Raw genomic sequence first — 24,201 nt, 5'->3', positions numbered from 1 at the left:
AGAGTCCCTTTCACCACTCAGAGGAGATTTTGAGAATCCCACCAAGGAGACAGAAGGTCAGGCCTAGCTCAACCAGCATCTCTCCTCCCCAACTCCCAGCCCAGAAGAGGATCGGAGGCCTTTGGCTACATTTCATCAGCCTTTGGGCTCCAACACAACTTTGGCCAATCACAGTGCCCTACGCCTCTGCACTCAGTGAGCCACAAGGAAGCCTCTATGCACCAAGGTCCAAGCTACAGCCCACACCTGCTGGTCTGAGAAGCAGCCCTTGTGGGCCCTGCCTCCCACAGGGTAGTCAACACTGTTCTCCACAGGAGTCTCACTGTCTGCTCTCATGACATCTTTCCATCTTGGTGGTAGCATCCTGCACACATTACCTAACCACATTACCTTTTAAGTCAGGAGAAGCCCCCACTGATGGGGAGGTCTGCGACTGTGCCCAGGGCCCACCCAGGTCTTGTAGCCAACCACCACTTGTCAGTGACACAGACCCCTCAGCCACATCAAACAGATACTTTTACTGAGCTCTCTGGAGCTCTGCTTGATTTCCTTTTTAGAGCAGTGAGATTCTAGCAGCACTTTTCCTGTGTGGTTTTTGCATGCCTGCTGACCTTTCCAGACAGCCCAGCTGACTCTGGGCAGCAGGCCCTGATCTGTTCGAAAAAGCAGTAGCAGCTCTGGTCTCTGACAACATTGAGCATGTGCTGGTCACTGGAGATATGAGCAGGTGCACTGGCTCAGACCTTTCCTTGTGATGCAGGGCCTGGAGCAGGTGAGTTAGGGGTGGGCCTCCTGCAGAATGGTACAAGTGGTAGGTTGGCACCTGAGAAGGAGTGTGTGTGGGCTCATGCAACACCCCCCTGCCCCAAAGACCAGGAGTGCCGTGGAATAACAAGGCCAGGAGCTTTCAGCTAAACTTCTGATTGTAGTCTGAACAAGTTTCTGAACAAGTTTCTGTTCACTGCACATGGGCTAGATACACTGTGTCTAGCTAGAAGGAGCCAGTCTACCTTGCCCTGGTCACCAACTGCTTGTAATCCCTGAGGTGCCTTCATGACTGTCATGTGCATGCTGCTGTTCCAGAACAACCTCACAAACCCCATGATGAGGGATTTTCTTTCTTAGGACTCCATCACTAGTTTGTGTCCAAAGATGAAGTCCAGTGTGAGTCGCCTGGCTCTCTGGAGACATACCTCATAAGGGTTCAATTGGTCACTAATGATCAATGAAAGGGGACAATAGTAACTAAAATCCTGCACGTACACAGGGTACCTTCTTTACTTAGCATGGGCCCTTCATGTCAGCCACCTATTTTATGAGGAAGTAAAGGCATTCTCTTGGTAAACATAAAAACTGAATGAAGAAGAATATGTTATTCACCAGTAAGTGAACATCCTTAAGGGATTAGCAGGAGTAATGTTATTTATTCCTTTAATAAATATAAAATGTATATGTATATTGAGTACAAAAATGTATACTGAGTTCAAAAAAGCATTTTGAATTATATTCCTTGAAAAATCACATTAATTAATATCAGCACTATGTCACATATTTAACGATGTTGTTTTGTTTCATTTTGTTTTTTGGGTCCGGTCGTGGGGCCTGAACTCTGGGCTTGGGCGCTGTCCCTCAGCTCTTCAGTTCAAGGCTAGCACTCTACCACTTGAGCCACAACGCCACTTCCGGCTTTTTTCTTTTTGCTTATGTGGTGCTGAGGAATTGAACCCAGGACCTCATGCATGCCAGGCAAGCCACTGAGCAACCTTCCCAGCCTCCATATTTAACGATTTTGTGTCGAGAACACCTAAAGTCTGTGGTCTTATAAGCATATAAAGCACTGTTATTGGCTATAGTCTCTATTTTGCACAACCAATATCTTGGACTTATTTCTTCTCTCTAAATGAAATATTGTGTCTTTTGACCGACCTTTCTCCTGCTGTGCAGAGTTCTTTTCTAAGATCAGTGTACTCCAATTGATATATTTCTGCCTTGTTGCCTGTGATTTTACATTTCTATCCCCAAAAGTCTTACCTAGACCAATATCATGGAGCTCTCCTGTTTTCTTCTAATAGTTTTATAGTTTATGGTCTTAGACTTAATTCTAGTTCATTTTGTTTGGGGTATAGGATAAGGGTCTAGTTCCTTTTGCCAATGTTTCTACAGTTAGCCAAACATAAGAGTTTGACTGTTCTGATTTCTATGTTAAAGCCTAATGTATGGGCTGGTAATGTGGCTTAGTGGTAGAGTGCTTGCCTAGCATGCATGAAGCCCTGGGTTCAATTCCTCAGTACCACATCAACAGGAAAAGCCAGAAGTGGCACTGTGGTTCAAGTGGTAGAGTGCTAGCTTTGAGCAAAAGAAGCTCAGGGACAGTGCCCAGGCCCTGAGTTCAAGCCCCAGGACTGGCAAAAAAAACCCCCAAAAACTAAAAAGATAAAAAATGAAAAACACACAACTAATGGTGCCAGGTGCTAGTGTCTCATGCCTGTAATCCTAGTTTCTGAGGAGGCTGAGACATGAGGACTGAGGTTTGAAGCCAGCCTGGGCTTAGCCACTAGAAAACTGGAAATGGAGCTGTGGCTCAAATAGTTGAGTGCTAGACTTGAGCAGAAAAACTTAGGTATAGTACTGAGGCTTTGAATGCAAGCTCTTGGACTGGCACAAAAACAAATGAACAAACCTTAATGGAAAATTTTTGGATATTCATTATCTTTCTCTTCCCTCATTATATAGTACCAGCCCAGGAAATTATAGTAGTAGAAAAGCCCCTGGGGAAAAGCACCATTTTTAATATGTATTTTTTATTGTAAAGATACTGCGCAGAGGGGTTACAGTTACATTAGTAAGGTAATGAGTACATTTCCTATGGAGCATTGTTATCTCCTCCTTTGTTTTCCCCTACCATCCCTTCTGTACCCAACTCTCCAACTCCTGCCTCCCCCCTCTCTCCCTCCCACCCCTTGCACCCAAAGTTGTAACATTCATTTCAACATAGTGTTTTGTATATCTCATTGTTACAGTGGGTGAACCTGTATCTGGACCTAAGAATTTTGTTTATTCCCTTCCCCTCCCCAAATTAGAAAAATGTATACACAAGATGCAGGACACCGGAATCAAATATAGTGAAAACAGGGGTTATACTGTGTGGGAGGCACATACCAAAACAAACAAACAAAAAACCCAGAGTACACTATAAATATGGTAAAAACCAAAGCAAGGAAGAAAAAAACCACTTGTGTCTCTTTGTGTCCCTAACTTGGGGTTCATTTTTCTTAACATCATCTTATAAGGTCATAAGTACATAGCTTTTGACCTTTTCTGAAAAGCACCATTTTAATCACATTGCATTGAAGGTATGGTCTATCCACAGGACTCATCACTACCGAGGTGGATCACCTGCCTGAAGTTTTGCCTTTCAGTAGTTTTTATTTCTGCTTTGACTTCTTATTTCTATTTCCCAGAGAACTTTTTGTATTCAGATAGTTTCTTTTTTTGAATTGGTATTTTGGTGCATGTGAGTTTGCTTCTATAGGAAGGTGTTTCTAGTTTTGTCAGATTCTCAAAACGAGGTGGGTCTCAGAACAAAGATGCCATGACCATAACAAGACAATAGAGTCCTTTGGGTTATCTCAGGTTTAACCAATGCTCAGTGAATCTGAACTGTTGTGATTTGGCTAAGAAAGGTTCATGTGTTGAAGGGTTGGTTCCAGTTGTGGCATTGCTGAGGGGTGACTGGATGGTGCGGGTGCTAAGTTCCTCAATGGGTTAACCTGTGGGTGAGTTCACAGATGAATGGACTATTAGCAAGTGGCCTCATTGGAGGATTTAGGTCACTGGGGCTGTTTCTTTGAAAGGTGTTTCTTATTGCTGGGTCCTGCTTCTCTTTTTATGCTCTCTGGATGCCATAGTACATGAAAAGAGAGCTGGGTGCCAGTGGCTCATGCCTTGCTACTCAAGGAGGCTGAGATCTGAGGCTTGTGGTTCAAAGCCAGCCAGAGCAGGAAAAGCTGAGAAAACTCTTATCTCCAATAAACCACCAGAAAACCGGAAGTGGCGCTGTGGCTCAAGTGGTAGAGCACTAGCCTTGAGCTGAAGAGCTGAGGGACAGTGCTCAGGCCAAGTTCAAGCCCCATGACCAACAAAAAATAGAAAGACAGAAAGAAAAGAGAAGGAGAAGAAAGACACACTTTAACAAATCAACAGGTTTTATTCAGGAGAAAATCTGGGAAGGGCAACCGAGTCTCCTTCAGCCTGGCTGTACCTCTCTTACAAATAAGGTCTCTTCCTACATAGTGTGTTGTGAGCATCGCTGTTGCATAGGTTCACCCTTTGTCCTTTGCCTCACTATTTTGTTATTTCCCTTTCTCTTGCCCAAATCAGATAATCGTATATACAAGACATAGGGTACCAAAGTCAAAAACAGTGACAAAAGGGCATAGACCAAAGGAGGGGGGACCAAAGTAAAAAGGAATAACTTCACACAGTACATTAAGAACAACAACAGCAACAACAGCAACAACAACCCTCTTTTTTCCATATCTTGGAAATAAACTTTACAACTTGGAGTGGGGGGGGAGAGTAGGGGAGAGAGGAAATGGGAGAAAACAAAGGGGTAACAAAGTTGGAGAAGAAATGTACTTGTTACCTTACTTACATAATTGAAACTTCTCTATACAATATCTTTACAATAAAATAAAAAAAATTAAAAAGTAGGGTTCTTTATTAGGCAGGGCAGATGGAAGTGGGGTGAAATGGAGGCAGGGTGGCAGAGCAGGGGAGTGAGGATTTAAAGGTTTGATTTTTTTTTTTGACAGTCCTGGAGCTTGAACTCAGGGCCTGAGCACTGTCCCGAATGCTTCTTTTTGCTCAAGGCTAGCACTCTACCACTTGAGCCATAGTGCTACTTGCTACTTTTTCTGTTTATGTGGTTCTGAGGAATTGAACCCAGGGCTTCACTCATGCTAAGCAAGCATTCTAACACTAAGCCACATTCCCAGCCCTAAAGGTTTGAGTAGACGGTTTAAAGCTTTCAACAGCGGCATCTGTGTCCACCAGGGGCCTCAGTGCCAGATGTGGCCTTGGTCTCAGGCTGTCTTTCAAGAGCACTGGGTACATTTGCTCAGGGGGTTGGGGAGGGGAGGTGATTGAGGGGGGTGGCAGCAAGGGCAGTTCTAGGATATGGATGTCAATGGGAAGGTGTCAGCTTTTAGTTTAAGCTCTTTTCCATGAGTAAGTAAGCAGCTTTGCTCACCGTAGCCTAGAGCCTTTCTTCACCAGGATGAAATACCAGCAAGGGAAACTATAAAAGAGAATTTTTTAGTTTGGGCTCAGTTTTAGTTATTTTAGTCCCTGGTCAGCTGCCTGCATTGCTTGTGGACTGAGGCAAGGCAGAGCATCCCTCCGGCTGGAGAATGTGAGCGAGGATGCTGCTGGACTTACGCTGGCCAGCAAGCCTGGGGGTGAGGGGGGTGGAGTCAGGGCCTGGACTCTCCTGAAATACTTCCCCCTAGTGTTCTCCTGACAATGAGCCTTCAAGTCCTGGTTTCCTCCACCTCCCAGTAAAGCTACCAAATTAAAATCCTTCAGTGATTAATCCACTGATTTGGTCAGAGCAATGATCCAATCACCTGTCAAAGACGTGGTGTGCTACATGGAAATCAAGACTTCAAAATAAGCTTTTGGGTGGGGGTGGGGGAGATTTCGTATCCATAACGAACACCAACCAGGGACTAAGCCTCTGAAACCATAGTTCAAAATACATCCCTTCCCCTTCAAGATGCTTATATCATGTATGTGACAGCAGCAATCACCAGCTGACCAGCACATGGAGGACACCCCATGTGAGGTGATCTGGTGGTTGTTTTAAATTAAAGGGGTTCAGAGACCAGTGATGCTGGAAGAGGTTTTTTTTTTTCCTCTGTGGTTCTTTTATCTGCTTGAGGACTCTGCCTACCAAAGGGGAACAGGAGTATTTTCAAATCTTCTGACTGAAATAGGAAATTATGAAAGGAGGATGAATTCGTAGCACAGAGAGAAAGGCACAATGCCTTCATAGAGCCCAGGTGACTCTGACCCCGGCCTTCTTCACACTCTCTGCTTGTCTCTCCATCCCCAATAGTGTCTGGGCAGGACCTGTTCCCCACCCTTGCCCCCCCCACACACACACAGGTGGGGCTTGAACTCTGGGCTTGAACTCTGTCCCTCAGCTCTTCAGCTCAAGGCTAGAGCTCTACCACTTGAGCCACAGTACAACTTCCAGTTTTCTGAGTGGACTGTTGGAGATAAGAGTCTCACAGACTTTCCTGCCTGGCTTAGAACCACGATCCTCAGATCTCAGCTTTCTGAGTAGCTGGGATTACAGGTGTGAGCCACCAGCACCCGGCAGGACCTGGTTTTTATTCCCATCATTCTTTCTTTTCTGTATTTGTCCATTTTTCAAAGGTATTTCACATATGCCTGTGCCAGATTTTAATTGGATCATGCCTCCATTATTTGAGGCAAAGCTGTAATGAGACTTACTGGGTGTCAGCATCTCTGAGACATAAGGTCAGAAGCAAAAGTCACTGTCCTTGAAGAGCTTCTGGGATAGTAGGAGGTAGAAGTAAAAACCTGCTCCGTTTGTGTGTGTGTGTGTGTGTGTGTGTGTGTGTGTGTGTGTGTGTGTGTGCATGCATGACTGTGTCCCAGAGAACAGAAGTCCTTGGAAGCATTAGCTCTTATTAGGATGACAAGAGCAATCCAGGTGACACCAGAACTGGAAGGTGTCCTAAGGGAGGGCAGCGATGGGTGACCTGCAGAAGGCAGGTACAGTTCACTGGCTAGCAGGAGGTGAGGGGCTGCAGAGATTAGAAGGGATGAGGCTGGGATGAGGCCAGCTCCTGATGGGGGGATGGGAGAGAAAGAAAGAGGGAGGGGGGAAGGAAGGATGGAGGGAGAGAGAGAGGGAATCCTAGGACCTCCAGATGGACAGAGCCCTGCCCTTCCTCCCTTACAGCTCCCAGCCCAACACATCTCAACTGGGCTCCACTTTCCACAGTTCATTCTCTTGCCACAATGTCCCCTGAAAAGCCTGATTATTCTTTTTTCTCTGACACACCAATTCAATGCAGATTTAATCTTTTAGTGTGTTAAAGACGCACCTTCTGAAATGTTAAGGAACAGTGTCTTGAAATGAGACCTCAGTAAAAAATGAAGTATGGGTGACAGCACAAGCTGAGCCCCATCTGCTGCTTCCTGTTCCTGGAAGGGAGTCCTAAGGAAGTTTTCAGGATCAGGGTGAGTTGTGTGGACCCGAGAGAGGGGATCTCTCCTTAGTGGCCCAGATGATGGAAACCCTGGATTGCAGGTGGCAAAGGGTAGTAGGACAGCAAGGGGAGTGGGTCCATACTGTGATGGAGCAGGGAGAATCCTGCTCCAGGAGAGAAGCTGCCCAACATTCTCAGAGGAAGGGGAGAGAAGGGAACTTGGATGGAGTCCACCCCAGATGAGGCTCTCTGTTATGTGTTGTTAGGCTGTGTCTCCCATGATCCCAGAGACTCAGCCACTGTAATCTACAGTGATGAACCTGCCAGAGAAAACCTATGATGGTGAATGAGGGAAGCCAAGAAGCCCCTGGCCTCTGTGAGAGCTCTAAACACAGGCCAAGATAAGACATCAAGTTCATGGATACATTTTGATGAGTTCAAGCTCTAGAGAGATAAACCTGGTTGTTTCACCAGGCAGGGGATGGGGGTGGGGGTGGGGATGGGTTTGGGGGTGTGGGGGGTGGGAAGAGGGTATAATCTGAGACTTGCAATTATCCAGAGCTATGTGGGAGATCATGGTTCCTTTTTGTGGGGTTTGCTTTGTAATAGTTCATTAAACTGAACTTTTACCTGTATGTACCTTTTTCATGTACTTTTTCTCCTCTTTTCTTCTTCTTCTTCTTTTTGTATAGAGAGGTTTACAGTTACATAAGTTTGGTAGAGTACATTTCTCATTTTTTTTTGTTTGCTTTGTTGTTGTTGTTTTTTTTTTTGCCAGTCCTTGGACTTGAACTCTGGGCTTAGGTGCTGTTCATGAGCTCCTTTTTTTTGCTCAAGGCAAGTACTCTGCCACTTGAATCATAGCTCTACTTCTGGACTTTTCTGTGATTAGTTGGAAATAAGAGTGTCATGGATTTTCCTTCTGGGGCTTGTTCAAACCACAATCCTCTGAACTCAGCTTCCTGAGTAGCTAGGATTATTTCTGTGAACCAACAGCACTGGGCTTAAGAGTGCTTTTCCTTTTGGACAATGTTACCCTTTCATTCTTTCTCCCAACTTTTCCCTGTATGTATCTTTTTTTGTGAATTTTTAAATTATTATTATGATGGTTCTGTACAGAGAAGTTACAGTTGTGTACGTCATGAAAAGAGTAAATTTCTTTTTGAACAATGTCACCTCCTCCATCTCCCAGTTTTACTCCTATGCACATTAAAAAATACATCTTTTTACACATTGAAAATGCCTTTTTTAAATAAAAAAACTGTATAGCTAACTGCTCGGTGCACCTGGAGACTTTTAGCACCTTCTCTCAGCTTTGGTTAAATAAAGTACCTAGTGTGAATATTTTTATAGCTGTTGATGCCAATTAGAGACAACATTGTTTGTCACTGTTCAAATTGTGTTCCAAAAGCTGCTCCTTGAGCTGAGCATCAGTGGCTCACACCTGTAATCTTAGCTACTAAGGAGGCTGTGATCTGAGGACCGTAGTTCAAAGCCAGCTAGGGTAGGAAAGTCTGAGACTCTTATCTCCAATTAACCACCAGAAAACCAGAAGTGGCACTGTGGCTCAAGTGATAGAGTACTTGCCTTGAGCTGAAGAGCTGAGGGACAGCTCCCAGGACCAGAGTTCAAGCCCCATGACTGACAAAATAAAATAAACACTGCTCCTATACTAGACCCTCTTCTGAAATGTTAGCTTGTTCTTTCTCCTATTTTGTGAATAATTTATGCACATTGCTGATGTCCCTGGGGAATACAATGCTGTTTAAAATGGCATCTCCTCAGTCCTGGGAGAGAACGTAAGGACCTGAGGAAAGGAAGATTTTGAAGATGCCAGGGAGGGTCAGGGCAACAGGCAGAAGCAGCCAGGCCCCTCTGCTTCTGGAATGTATAATTCCACTAGTTGGGGGTCTCTTCCTTGTCTGGGACCACAGAGCCAGCCATGTGCTTGGCTCCATTCAGCCTGGGTCACTGAATTGGCTGCAGGGTCAGGCCCTGCCAGCTTCATATCTGCTTGTTCAAGTAGGTCCAAAAGGCAGCAGACAGAAGGTGTAGGCAATGCATATAGACTGGCAACTGAACTCTGGGCCTGGGCTCTGTCCCTGAGTTTCTTTTCTCTTCTTTTCTTTTCTTCTTCTTTTCTTTTTTTCTTCTTCATTTCTTTTTTCTTTGTCTCTTTCTTTTCTTTCTCCCTTTCTCCCTTCCTCCCTCCCTCCCTCCCTCCCTCCCTTTCTTTCTTTCTTTCTTTCTTTCTTTCTTCCTTCCTTCCTTCCTTCCTTTCTTTCTTTCTTTGTATCTCTCTTTTTTGGTTGTTGTTGTTGTTTGTCATGGGGCTTGAATTCTGGGCCTAGGTGCTGTCCCTGAGCTCTTCAGCTCAAGGCGAGTACTCTACCACTTGTGCCACAGTGCCACTTCTGGTTTTTCCGGTGGTTTATTGGATACGAGTCTCACAGACTTTCCTGTCCAGGCTGGCTTTGAACCACAATCCTCAGATCTCAGCTCCTGAGTAGCTAGGATCACAGGCATAAGCCACTGGCACCTGGCTCCCTCTTTCTTCCACTCAAGACTAGCAAGAGATAACAGTCCGAGGGACTTTCTTCCCAGGCTGACTTTGAACTCTAATCCTCAGATCTCAACATCCTGGGTAGCTAGGAATACAAGTATGAACCACTGGCACCTGGAAAGTACATCTTTTAAAAATTATCTTGAATATTATTTTTAAAAAGTAATTTTATTGGTTGACACTGTACAAAACAAATGTACCCATTACCCACCTGGCTTATGTAATTGTAAACCTTTAGGGAAAAAGACAGATCTGAGAAATGAGAAGAATGAAAGAAGTCAGAGATGCCGGTCTCAACAGACCTGATCCACTTTCTTTTGTTTTTGGGGTTTTTTTTTGTTTTTTTGCCAGTCAAGAAGCTTGAACTCAGGTGTTCCTGAGCTGTTTTTGCTCAAGGCTAGCACTTTAGCATTTGAGCCACAGAGCCATTTCTAGCCTTTTCTGTTAATGTGGTACTGAACAATCAAGCCCAGGGCTTCATGCATGGTAGGCAAGCACTCTACCATTAAGCCACATTCCCAGGTCCTGATCAACTTTAATGGAAAATTGAAGGGGGTGCTATGGTAGCGTGCAGAGAATCAGGAGACACAAAGTATAATGGGAGCCGGGTTGGAAGGACTTCAGGGTCATAGGTGGTAGTAAGGATGCAGGTAGCTGGAGAGTTTGAGGAGTTTGAGGACAGGTCTTGCAAGTTTGTGGTAGTGGCCGGACATAGTTTTACCCAAGCTTGTTTCAGAGAACCTACTTTGCATACCACGTGTGGCCTACTTCATGGAACTCAGATTTCTCTCATCTGGGGCAGGGGTGGCTGTGGGTGATTGGACTTTCACATTTAGATTAAGAGTCTGGGGAGGAGCATTTTCAGAAGAGGTGTGTGTGTGTGTGTGTGTGTGTGTGTGTGTGTGTGTCCCTTTCTGCAGTACTCAGCCACATTGGCAGTCATGGTCACTAGTATTGTCATCTCTAGGGCAGGACCAAGAGAAAATAACAAACTGGACAACACTGCTCACTCTAAACCCCTCAGGCACGAATTCTTGGGAGAGGACAAATTGCTTTGCAGAAGTTACAAACGTTTGTTTTATGGAACAAAAGGCAGAATAGGATATGTTAGCTGTTACAAGGCTGAGATTTGAGTTCACTTGGGATTAAGAATCCTTCAGTCTTGAGCCATTCCATGCAATAAACTCCCACACAGTGTGCTAGAGAGTGCTGGAATTATAATGAGATGTTTTGAATTTTTTTTAAAGAGATGCTTAAGCCAAGTGCTGTTGGCTCATACCTGTAATCCTAGCTACTCAGGAGGCTGAGACCTGAGTATTGGAGTTCTTAGCCAGCTTAGATAGGAAAGTCTGTTAGACTCCAATAAACTACTCAGAAAAAGCCAGAAGTGGCACTGTGGCTCAAATGGTAGAACAGCACAAAGAGGCTCAGGGACAGCTCCATGCCCTCAGTTCAAGCTCTAAGTCCAGCAAGAAAACAAGACCAAACAAGAAAAAGAGATGATTGCATTTTCTTGTTGTTGGATGGCACCAGGGGAGAGGACTGGTAGCTTGGTGAGACTCTTCTTGTTCTTTATTCTTCAGAGATGAGGGATGGTGGAGCCTGGACAGGACTCCCAGCTTCCAGTTGATGCTGCTGTGTTTAAAACTGCTTGTCAGGCCTTGCATCCTGAGGTTGAGGCCTGAGCTTATAGAAAAAGTAAGTTTTAATCTGGGTGCTGGTGGCTCACCCCTGTAATCCTAGCTACAGAGGAGGCTGAGATCTAAGGATTATGGTTCAAAGCCAGCCAGGGCAGGAAAGCCTTTGGGACTCTTAGCTCCAATTAACCACCAGAAAACCAGAAGTGACACTGTGGCTCAAGTGGTAGATTGCTTGCTTTGAGCTGAAGAGCTGAGGGACAGCCCCCAGGCCCAGAGTTCAAGCCCCATGACCGACAAAAAGAAAAAAAAATAGTCTTTTGTATTAAACTAAAGTGCTGTGTCTTGTATCTTTCTTTCTCTCCCTTCCCTCCCTGCCTCCCTCCCTCCCTCTCTTTCTTTTGTTTCTCTGTTGTGGAGCTTGAACTCAGGCCTTGGGTGCTGTACCTGAGCTTTTCACTCTTGGCTAGTGCTCTACCACTTTTAGCCACAGTGCTACTTCTGGTTTTCTTGTGGTTAATTAGAGATAAGAGTCTCATGGACTTTCCTGTCTCGGCTGGCTTTGAACCACAATCCTCAGATCTCAGTATCCTGAGTCAACAGGATTACAGGCATGAGCCACCAGTGTCTAGCATATATTGACATTGGTACCTATCTTTCCTGGAATTATTTGCTTTGTGACTTCAGTTATAACTATTATCTGTGCTGCTTGTAACCAGCAGCCATGTGAGGAATGGGAATCTTTGTTGAGGAAGTTAAAAGAATAAATTGCAATTACCTGGTGTTCAGCTGTGACCAGCTAGCCAAATTAGGGAGATAAATCTTTATCAAAGGAGTTAAAAGAATAAAACATCAACTACCAAGTGTGCTGCTTGTTAGAAAGAGAAATCTTCATTGGTGGAGTTAAAAGGAGTAATACCCACTATGGCATGGGGCCTTTCCACTGAGCTCTTCAACCTCTTCCAACTGTATCTGCCGGCCACCCTGTTCTCAGCCCTACTCGCAGAAAGAAAATTTGGGAAAAAAAATTGTTAAAGTTGCAAACCTTACAAAAAGAATTGCCCCCTTTAGAGCCTTGGTAATCAATTATACTTTGAATGTGAGCTTAACTCCTTGACAAGGAGGAGGGGCAATTTGGACTGGGATAACAACCTAGCGAAGTCCTCTGCTTGGTATGCTTGCATATTGCACCCTTTTTTGTGTAAGCAAATGGACTTGATGATCTCCATACCTCTTTTGGATCTATTCATTTCTGACACTGGAGGGTTGTTGTGCACTTCTAACAAGCTGAGCCAGAAAACAACTGTATTTACCTATATAGGTGAAAATCAGCCTCAGTAGCTCAGACTTGTAGGGCAAGTGATGTGAGACACACAATGTGGTAGAGGCGTTGTTGTGAAGCTTTGAGGTCATGATGAGCCCCAGGGGAGGGCTGAAGCAGGGGCACATCTAGATACAGGGAGGGGAGGAAGGATGCGGCAAATCTGTAGTTTCTGCTTCCCTGGGTCTGACTTGCCTTCATGGCCTAAAAAGCACAGGGAAAATGTTAATAGTCGCTCCATGGTTTATATCTTCTCTTATATTTACTGAAAAATTTCAAGTTAACAAGAGTTACAGTTACTTCATAACTACGAGGTTTTGTATAATGAGATATGAAAGTTAAGAATGAATTATTGGGATTGCAACTCTTCCGCTGACTGGTTCATCAAAAGGATGGGTTGATGGTTTAAAAAATAATTTAAAAATAGGAATGGAAAGCTCTGATGGAAACGATGGCTCATTATGACTAAAGTAAATAGGCGTAAGTTCAAAACCAGTGGACCAAATAATGGGAATGTATGTCAGTCCTGTTAAACAAGTCACCAACTTTGTTCCAGTAGAATTACTTTACTTGCCACATTAAATTAACATTAGCTTAAATTGGCACTATATTTATATAATTTTTAAATTTTATTGTTTTGAGATAAGCATAAAGCATATAGATTTTGTTTGTATACCTTTTATTTATTTGATAACAACATAACTTAAATGAAAAATTGGGTTCCAAGTGTGTATAGCGTTTTCTTTAACTTTAAAAAATTGTCTTTAAGTACTTGTATAAAAGGGTTTCATTTCAACATGTTAGTTTGTGAGTGCAATGCATTTTGATTTTGTCAAGCCTTCCCATCATTCTCTCCCCTCTTTAACCCACCAATTCCATCAAGCTACCTGGTTCCATGTTTACATTTGTACATTAAGACTGTAGTTACCACCTCCCCCTTCCTCTCTCCATTAATTAGTCTGCCTCTCCTTCCTTTAACAGCTCCCATCCATGACAAAACACGTCTCATCTTCTTGGTATTTATCTTGTAAACTGTAAGTTGTTCAAAACTGTTAGTAGTTCAAAAAAGTTACACCAGTGGAATCTTCTCCTGCATAAACATACTTTAGTCAGTGTGCATCTATTTATATGGCCTTTATATAGTTTCATATAAATGTATAATTTAGATCTAACTTCCACATAGGAGAGAGAACATGCATCCTTTGCTTCTCTAAGCCTGACTTACATCACTTAACATAATTGTTTCCGGGTCCATCCACTTCCCTGCAAACAGTGTTTTAATTTTAAAAGAGATGTCACTCTCAGCTCTCAGGTAAGTTATACCACTGATATCTAGTGGCTAAAATCAGAATGACAACTTTACTGAAAAACAGGGTTTCTAGGAAAAACAGGCTCCTCTTTGATATAGATTCATGTTCCAGGGAACATGAAATGAGGGGCTATTGATCCTGGATCTCCCACATTGGCATGTTCTACACTGAGACTCTGCTTTAATGAAGCAGGTAAACAGAAGAAGGAATTTGTAGTAAGCTGCAGTTAATGGTCAGGGTCATGGCTACCATCAAAGGGTTTCCTGAATTTGGTGAGAGATGGATTATTGGACTTAGCCTTGCAACGCTGTGGGCTCATGAGCTTGGAGCACTGTGCAGGCAGAAGAAAGAGGATGCTACCCAGAGCAGCACCAGGCATTGCTTTAGGCCCGCTGTTCCATCTCTTTGTGCAAAACATCCATTTGAATCTCCATCTTCACTGTCTGAATAAAGTGAGCCCCTGTTAGGATCAATTGAAAACAACATTGCTCCAGCCTTTCCCAGACAAGGATGCCTTTAAATCACTTCTTCTAGTAGGAGATAGAGTTATGTACCCAGGAAGTTCATCTCTATGCCTTAGAATTTAAGGAGTTAAGCAGAATGCTTAGCTTGTTGATAGATGGGCCTGTTCCTTCCTTGGGGTTCCATGGAGCTTAAGACAGGAGGTAACCCAGGAATGGGAGCCAGGGAGACATTTTCTTGGTCCTGTCGTGAGTAGCCTAAGGAGAAAAATGCAGGTTTTTATTTATAATGTAAGTAGCAACTGAGGAATCTTTATTTTATGGATTGAGAGATCATGAAGGCGTCATTTCTTTTATTTCTGGCACGAATGTGTTATGGTGGCCAGAAAAATAACCAGAAACTCAAGTCAATGCAGAGACATCCCCCAAGAGACCACATACTATATGGGAAATCTGTGTGGAAGACTGACTTGCTGGTTGTCCCTCCTTTCCCTTTCCTTCCTCTCTACTCTCTGGGTTGGTGAAGGACCTTATAGTTTGGGGTCCAGTAAGCTTTTTGGTTGATTCTGGTATAGCCTAGTGTTTGAGAAAAGATCGGATGTGTTCCCATCGCAAATGGGGGAAAGAGTCATTCCTTAGTTACCATAAGAAAACCAAACGTGGGGGCTGGGAAGGTGGCTCAGTGGTAGAGCGCTTGCCTTGCATGCATGAGGCCCTGGGTTCGATTCCTCAGCACCACATAAATAGAAAAAGCCAGAAGTGGCGCTATGGCTCAAGTGGTAGAGTGCTAGCCTTGAGCTGAAGAGCTTAGGAACAGTGCCCAGGCACAGAGTTCAGCCCCTACAACGGACCGCCACCTCCCACCACTGCCCCCCCCCAAAAAAAACCCTGCAAATTTTAAATAGTATTTAAGGCATTATGGTTATGTAAATACATTCACTGCCGAACCAAGTACTGATGGAAAAAGAAATAAAAGGTGATATAATTAAATCTGAACCACTCAAAGGAGAATGGTCTATAAATGAAGGTATCTTTTCTCTCCTGCATCAACTATCCACAATTACCTCATAGTTGAGTTTGCATCAAATTTGAACCACCATTTTCTTAGACTGTCTTGTTTTCCCCCCTAGGGTTTCTAATTGCCATTCTGCTTGCCATTAAAGCTGTTATTGAAGACTCATATATCTTCATCTCACCATTTAGAAATGACGAGGCTGCTTAGGATTTGTATTTTGAGTCTTCATTATATTTTCTGCATTGGAAGTGACTTCCTCACTAAACAGCCTTAACGAGTCTCCTGACTTTCCAAGTGGCTCTCAGCTTGGACTTGTTTACATTGTACATCCAAGTCCCACATTTTCATGAGTCTCTTATATCATTTTCCCTTTCAGATTTTTACTTTCTTGCTAAAGTTTAGATTTCCTAGAGCATATGCTCTGTTGGTATAGGTTTACAGTCACATAGAACATTGGTCTTTCAGGTTTGAGAACTGTGGTCTTTATTAATAGTCTGTGGTCTTGGGCATTTCATGTCCCTTTATGGACAGTTATGTGATCTCAGCATCATGGCATTGTCATCTGTCACATGGGCAAAATGTAGCTCCTTTGTGTACTACTTCAGGATAGGATGAGATAATGCTTGTTGAACTGTGAGGCACAATGACCACTAAGTGAGAAAATGCTGTTTTGTGGATTCGAGAGGGAAGAGTAAATTGGTGAGCTCATCTGACCCACAGAATTGGCAGCTAAAACATATTTCCAGAGTGCTCATGATAACCTGCTGTGCCACTGGACATTGCCTTGATGATCTCATGCCAACTCATGTCAGTGACTGACAGGTCTGTCTCCAGACTTCTCTTTTAACCTAGACTTTCGGTGCTATCTGCTTGACAGTTCCACATACACATCAAATGCACATTTCAAATGTTAACTTGTTAAAAAATAGACTACTAATCTTTTCTCATAAATTTATTCCATTCAGAGGCTGGGAAGGCTCAGTTGTACAGTGCTTGCCTTGCATGCATGAAGCCCTGGGTTTGATTCCTCAGCACCACATAAGCAGAAAAAGCCGGAAGTGTCACTGTGGCTCAAGTGGTAGAGCGCTAGCCTTGAGCTGAAGAGCTGAGGGGCAGCGCCCAGGCCCAGAGTTCAGGCCCCACAACCAACAGCAACAATAAAATATTCCATTCATACTGCTTACCATCTCACTATGGAGCTGCCACTCACCTAGCTGCTCAGGTCAAATATTCTGGGATCATGTCAACGCTTTTCTTTCTCTTGTACTTGATATCTAATCCATCAGAAAATTCTGAGGATATTACCTTCAAAGTGTGTACTTCACTACTTCTGACCACCACCCTTATCTTCTCCTTTGAACCATCATAATCTCTTGCCTGGACCATGTGATGACTTTGAACTTGTATCCCTGCCTCTGTCTTATTCTCTGTTGTTTGTCCTCAAACTTGTCAGGTTTGATGCTGCTTTGTGGTTTGTTCCCCCTTCCTAGGCGCTTTTCCCTCTGCTGCCCATTGAGTATCCAAAGGACCAAAGAATCTCCATGCCTTTTTTTTTATCAAGTCACCTTTTTCATGAGGGTTTCCTTGAATACTATAGTTATAACTATGGTGTTGTATGAGTGCTTTGGATCATCTTATTCCACTCTTTCTTTTTGCTTTCATGACACATACCAAATTCTAAATTAAAGCATACATTACTTCTTATTCATCATGTTTATTATTCAATTCTAGTTCCCTTCTAGAATGTTGTATCCTTGGGGACAGGAGTGTTTTAAAAAAAATCTGTCTTGTTGCCAGAAGCCTTCATGCCTATAATCCTAGCTACTCAGAAGGCTGAGATCTAAGGATTGTGGTTTGGGGCTAGCCCAGGCAGGAAAGTCCATGAGACTCATCTCTCCAATAAACAAGCAAGATACTGGAACTGGAGCTGAAGTTCAAGTGGTAGATCACCAGCCTTGAGCAATAAAGCTAAGGGGCGGCATCAAGGTCCTGAGTTCAAGCCCAGTATCACCATACACACACACACACACACACACACACACACACACACACACACAACCTGTTTTGTTCACCAATGAATTCTAAGTGTCTGGGCCAGCTATAGACATTGAATTCATATCCAGTGAGCAAACGAGTGAGTGGCAGTGAAGGGAGCAGGGCTCCACCACACTGCATTGCTCCTGGTGTTTGAAGGCAACTCTTAGAGGAAGTTTTTTCATAAGTCCAGGGAGCAGAGTCTCTATGGGAAAAATGAAGGGAGGTAGCATTTGGAGTGCAAGAAGGATGCTAAGAAACCTGAGTACTTGGGGCTGGGAAGGTGACTCAGTGGTAGAGCGCTTGCCTTGCATGCATGAGGCCCTGGGTTCGATTCCTCAGTACCACATAAGCAGGAAAAAAAAGCCAGAAGTGGTGCTGTGGCTCAAGTGGTAGAGTGCTAGCCTTGAGCTGAAGAGCTGAGGGACAGCACCCAGGCCCAGAGTTCAGGCCCCACGACTGGACCCAAAAAAAGAAAAAAAAAGAAACTGAGGACTTCCCACTCAGCATGCAATGAACCAGCTGGTTCCTTCCAGCTCTTACCTAGGACTACAGGCCTTGAGCAGTGCAGTTTCATAGCTCTGGAGCTATTCTAACATGTCTGGGTGATGTCTCAACAGGGATGTGGAAAGACTTCAGCATGAAAATGTATAAAGATTGGATAGCCTTCAAGATCTCCCCTAACAATAACCCTTGGGAATTGGATAACTGGCAATCTCCATCACAGTTCCAGAATCCCTGGCCCTGTTGGGTAGTATGCATCTAGCCTCGGCACATCTCCATTACTCTATGATTTAGAGGTACAGAACCTCTTTCCTTCCTCTACCCCAAGAAGTTATCCTATTCTTGATGAGGCCAGGTAACAGTTACCTTAACTGAGAGAGGGCTCCCTGGGAAGATGGAAAGAAGGTAAGTGAAAGGTACCTGTCCTAGGCTTTATGCTTTGACCTTCCTTCCAAACTCTCCCTCTCACAGCCTTCAGCCTCTCTTGGCCATCTCTGCTTCATTGTCCTCAGTCATAGCTTTAGTGTGACTTTTGAAAAGCACATCCACTTCTGTCTACAGAGCCACAGTCTAAGCCCAGTGGAAAGTTCTAGCCCAAAGTTGACCCTATGGCAGAGGGCTGTGTGTGGAGGAGACAGCCCTGAGAATCCCACGAGCCCACGCACTGCTAGCTCTTTTCATCCCAGTCCTTAATCTCTTCAACTGCCTGGTGCTAGGTGATCTAGAGCTGCAGAATATGCCAGTTGCTCACCCAAGGAATTGTTATTTACATAAACTATCTCGGGAACAAAGTTATCCTTTGTCAACAAGAGACTCAAAAGGGTGTTTCTAGGGAAATCATCCCTTTGATTATATTTCTCTGGAAAATGATCAAATAATACCCAAATCATGGAAATCTATCTCTGGGATATGAATACCTCTATTCCCACACCTCCTGCCTATTCCTCTCACATTAAAATGGATACCAGATTGCAGTCTTTCATTGTCTGCTGAATTATCTTTGGGAAACTCAGCACCTGTTTCACTGTAATGAGGAGGGAGGAACCAGTAAAGGCAAATGGAAACCAACACAAGCTTTTCAGTGAGCACAAGTACCTGACTACCTGCTTCCATGAACATCTGCCATTGTTTACAAGGCTTATCTCCTTCCCAATGCAATCTAGTCTAGCAGCTGTTATTACTTCTATTGCCCTACAGATCAGGTAACCAGAGCTCAGAGAAACTAAATAGTGGGTGGTAGTGGGCTCAGGAGGAGCCAAATGTCCTGACTCCAAGCTTCAGGAGCTGCTCTATTGTTCACAAATGCCTCTGTCCAAATGCAACCCATGAACCCCACCAAGAACATTTGCTCAAGTAACTAAGAACATGAACATTGGTGTTGGACAGTTCTAGTTTCTACTTACTGATATATGGTCTTGGGTTAAACTATTTTCTTTTGTTGTTGGTGTTGGTGGTAGTGGTGGCCATGGGATTTGAACTCAGAGTCTAGGCACTGTCTCTGACCTATTCTGCTCAAGGCTAGTGCTCTACCACTTTGAGCCACAGCTCTACTTCCAGTTTTCTGGTGGTTAATTGGAGACGAGAGTCTCATGGTCCTTCCTGCCAAGGCTAGCTTTGAACCCTGACCTCAGATCTCAGCCTCCTGAGTAGCTAGGATTACAGGTGTAAGCCAACAGCACCTACCTTCTAAACTAATTTCTTTTCTTTTTATTGTTAGTCCTGGGGCTTGAACTCAGGGCCTGGGCACTGTCCCTGAACTTCTTTTGCTCAAGGCTAGCACTCTACCACTTGAGCCACAACACCATTTCTGGCTTTTTCTGTTTATGTGGTATTGAGGAATCAAGTCCAGGTTTCAAATCCAGCTTGCATGCTAGGCAAGCACTCTACCACTGAGCCACGTTCCCAGCCCTAAACAAATTTCATTATGCTTCAATTTCCTTATCTGTGAAATAGGGACAATAATAGATACTGTATGAGACTGTTGTGAACATGATGATTAAGACCAGCCCTGACAGCCCACTCCATTGTAAGGGTATGCTGCCCCTTTCATTATAGTTCTGGAGGTGACAAGGCAGATCATGGTGATCTTGAATCAATGATCTTTATGGGATTGCAAGTGGTGATTTCCTTCTGCACTGATTATCTATTATTTTCTGTAAAGAAGACAATTGTCTCTTTTGACTTATTGGAAAATAAGTATCCCATGAATTCCTTTAAAATTTAATGTAAGCCGGTGGCTCATACCTGTAATCCTAACTAGTCAAGAGGCTGAGATCTGAGGATCATGGTTCAAACCCAGCCTGGTCAGGAAAGTCAGTGAGACTCTTTTTTTAAAAAATTTAATTTAATTTTTTTGTGAACATACTATACAGAGGGGTTACAATTACATGGGCAGGATAATGCATACATTTCTTATCAAGCATTGCAGCCTCCTCCTTTGTTTACCCTTCACATCCCTTCCCAGCCTCCCCCCTACCCCTCCCAATCCTCTCCCCTCCCTCTCCCCTCCCCACACCAACGTTGTAAAGCTCGTTTTTGACATGACAACTTGTACTTCTCATTGTTGCAACAGGTCCACCTGTATCCTTAAAGACTTGTTTTTCCCCCATCTCCTCCACAAGTTATACTGACATCAAATATAGTGAAAGCAGGGGTTATATGGTGGGGGAGGGACATACAAAGCAACAAAGAGATAATCTTATAAATGCGTTAGAAACAAATGCATGAAAGAAAAAAGCATTAAAATACATATCTAAGGGTTCATTTTCCTAACATCAGAAAACTGGAAGTGGAGCTGTGGCTCAAGTGGTAGAGCACTAGCCTTGAGCTGAAGAGCTGAGGGACAGAGCCCAAGTCCAGAGTTCTAGCCCCATGACCAACAACTTTTGTGTGTGTGTGTGTCACAGTGTTTTCTGCATGAGCTGGCCTTGAATTGAGATCCTCAGCCTCCTGAGTAGCTAGGATTACAGGCATAAGCCACCGGTACCTGGCCAAAAAGATTTTTTAAAAAAATGTATTATATCAGTTACTGCTGATCTTTGATTTATGCTCTAATTATCCTAAATTGAACTAGTAGGTGATATATCTTAAAGACTTAGCAGGACACATTAGACTATCTGAACATTGGCCCTTGGCCCACTGACTTAAAACAATCTAATCCAACCTTCATTAAAATGTTTAAAAGCTTATCCCTATAAAATTATGCCCACCAAGTATAATACTATTTGCTAATGTGACTGATGTATGAATCATGGAAGATAAAGGGGGAAAAGGCCTTTCTAATGTTAGCTTGATTAGAATGAGGTCAGTCTCTTGCATACTGCCTTACAAGTTTATCTCAAGTAGTAGAAATCATCCTTGAGTCATTAAGCAGTTACTGTTTGGAGATAGATGTAGATATCCCTATCCCCTGACACCCAGGAGGTGCCTTTTTTCCCCATGGAACTTAAAAATGGCTTTTTTCCAACATAGTGCTTCTGTCTTTCTCAGAGCTGCATTGAGTGAGCAGTTTGGTGACATGTCTTCTGGATGAGATGATCAACAGCTTTTTCATCATGAGCTACTCTTGCTCTGTGCTCTTTTGATTTTCAATTAAACCTAAGAAAGCTGACCTTTGGGGACATTTTCTCCTCACCTCACCTTTATGGCAGCTGCCTTTCTGCAGTGAAGGTGCTTGCCGTTGCTTCATTGTGTACCAGGCTTGTGTAATAGGCACATGCTTCCTTTGTGACTCAGCTTACCAAGGACCTGGCCTTGCCTAGGTAGGCCAAGGCCCTTGAGTTGGTCAGACATTTCATCACTAACAAAATGCCCCCCAAAAAACTTAAGTGAGGAAAGATTTGTTTTAGCTCACAGTTTCAGTCCATTGTGGTGGGGAGGGCAGGGCAAGGCAGAGCAGCTCATGGCAGAGAGTAAGTGAGTGAGTGAATAAGAGAGAGACACAGACAGGGACAGAGAGACAGAGAGAGGCAGAGAGAGAGACACAGGGAAGGAGGGAGGGAGGGAGAGGGAGAGAGAGAATGCGAGGGATTGGGACAGTAAGGACACAGAGACTTTTACCTGTACTCCTCAAATGCTGCATGGTGTGTGTAGTGGTTGAGTAGCGGTAGGCAAAGCTAATGCACAAGAGAAGGTGGCATCACATCTCCATTGAGACCAAACCTGCACGGGGCGAGTTTATGTAATGAAGTCTAGTGACATGGAATGAAGTCCAGGCACAGGCTCATACAGTGATGCCCAAGGAGCAGACGAGGTGCAAGTGGTGAGCCTTGAACCAAGGTGTGGGAGATGAGGAGTTGTGGGTGGGGTGAGGGTGGAGACAGGTGTGGGTGTCAGCTGTGGTGCAGTGGGGGTATTCGAAGACATGCTGTGGCTCTGGGCGACCCAGTGAAGGTGGCCATGTGCACATGGGGTGATTCTATGGGGAGTCCTGAGAGGTCCCTGGTGTGCACGGATGCCGGTGGGGCCTGGTGGGAGAGCAGGGAGCAGGTGTTGTGGCCACTGGGAAAGTGTAGCTTGTGGACTAGATAGGAGTTTGAAGTGAGGGTGGTCATGTCCATGGGTAGGAGATATCAGAAGGTGAGGAGATTGTGTGGCAGGCTGGGCTGAAGGTGCAGTGTGGTGGGCTGTTTTTGTGTTTGTGTGAAATGGGTTAGAGTGAAGGAGTGGTGGGCAAGGAAGGGAAAAGGAATAGTTGTGTTTGCCAGTGCATGTGCGCGTGCATGTGTGTAAATGAGGGAAGTAAGGAGCAGAGCACCCACCGGGGCAAAATGTGCTGTGGTAGTGCATTGCATGGGCCAGGAATCGAACCCGGGCCTCCCACGTGGCAGGCAAGAATTCTACCACTGAACCACCCATGCATAGACGACACGCTGCTTCTGGGTATGCCCCAGATGTGCTCCCAGGTCGGCGAGGGCAGGCCGTTGACTTCCTGCCCTCTGAGCAACTGCTGGCTTCAAGAGTGCGCCGGGATCCTGGATGGCACAGGGAGCCAGCAGCTGGGCAAGTCGAAAAAAGGCTGGCTCCCAAACAGTCAGTCGGTCCAGGAGGGAGCGGTGGGGCGCCGGGTGCTGCAGGGAAGGGGCGTGGTGAGCGAGGTGTAGACTCACTCCTTTCCGCCTTGCCATCTGGGTCAGGAGGTGCGACGTGTGTGCCCCGCCATGCCGTGCCATGCCGTGTGCCGTGAGTGGCCGAGTGCCATGGTTTCCACAGCCACCAGTACTGTCCAATGTGTGGATGCCCTCTCTTGACGAAGCAGGCCTGGCTGGCCTGGCCTGGCCAGTCTGGTACGATGCACAGGTCAGAGGCACCACTTGCGGTGGCGCGGGGCCGCCCTGGTGTGTTCCCACAGCCCAGGCCCTGTGCTTTCCCTTAGGGGTGCTTTGTGGTGTCCAGGTGGTCGACGCCGGGGCTGGAGCTAAGCCGCCCTGTCCACTCCTGCTGGTCATTGTCTTGGCGTGGCTCGGCACCCCTCTGTTCTCTTGTTTTGCCCTGCCCTGCCTTGGGCTTTCCTGGGGTCTGTCTCTCACTGGCGAGCCTCGCCTGGGTGTGCCTCATTGTGAGAGATGTTGGCCAGTGCGGGCAGAGAAAGCAATGCAGCCAGCGCGTCCAACCCCAAGGCAAGCTGTCCCATGAGGAGGAGGATGGGAAGACAGGGAGCGCGTCCACCCCGGCAGGGTGCTGTGAGAACGGGATGAGAAAAGGGAATGAGTCAGAGGACGGGGTGGGGGGTATGTGGGGCAGAGACTGGTGAACAGGACAAGAAGTGGCACAGGGTTGTCCCCTAGAGCCTCGGTGTGCAGAAATGTGCGGCTTTGGGCGAGTGGCTGCCTGGGCCCTGCTGCCGTTAGCCGGTGGTGTGGGATGGGTGGGAGGGCTTTGGGCAGCCCAGTCGGCCACTGGAGGAAAGGAGGGAGCGGTGGATGGAAGGAGTGAAGCTCCACCTGGTGGGTAGTTCATGTGTTGGCAAGAAAGCGAGGGCAAGGCAGGAGGAGAAGGCAAGGTTGGCTGGGATGGGAGGGCCGCAGGCAGGGTTCCCTGAGTGTCTGTGGCCAAAAGGCGAAGTTGTCAGGAGTGGGATTCGAACCCACGCCTCCAGGGGAGACTGCGACCT

The 24,201-nt window shown here is 45.2% G+C and overlaps 1 non-coding gene across 1 annotated transcript; it reads right to left on the bottom strand.

The window, feature by feature from the left end:
- Positions 1–22,877: 22,877 nt before the first annotated feature.
- On the bottom strand, positions 22,878–22,948 carry Trnag-gcc. The gene has a single exon. It is a non-coding gene; the product is annotated as a tRNA-Gly (tRNA).
- Between the last annotated feature and the right edge of the window lie 1,253 nt (positions 22,949–24,201).

The sequence above is a fragment of the Dipodomys ordii genome, unplaced genomic scaffold (genome assembly GCF_000151885.1).
Source record: "Dipodomys ordii isolate 6190 unplaced genomic scaffold, Dord_2.0 Scaffold131, whole genome shotgun sequence".
In the NCBI taxonomy this organism is placed as follows: domain Eukaryota; kingdom Metazoa; phylum Chordata; class Mammalia; order Rodentia; family Heteromyidae; genus Dipodomys; species Dipodomys ordii.
Note: the sequence above shows the minus strand (reverse complement) of the source record. Positions and strands in the feature narration are given on the sequence as shown.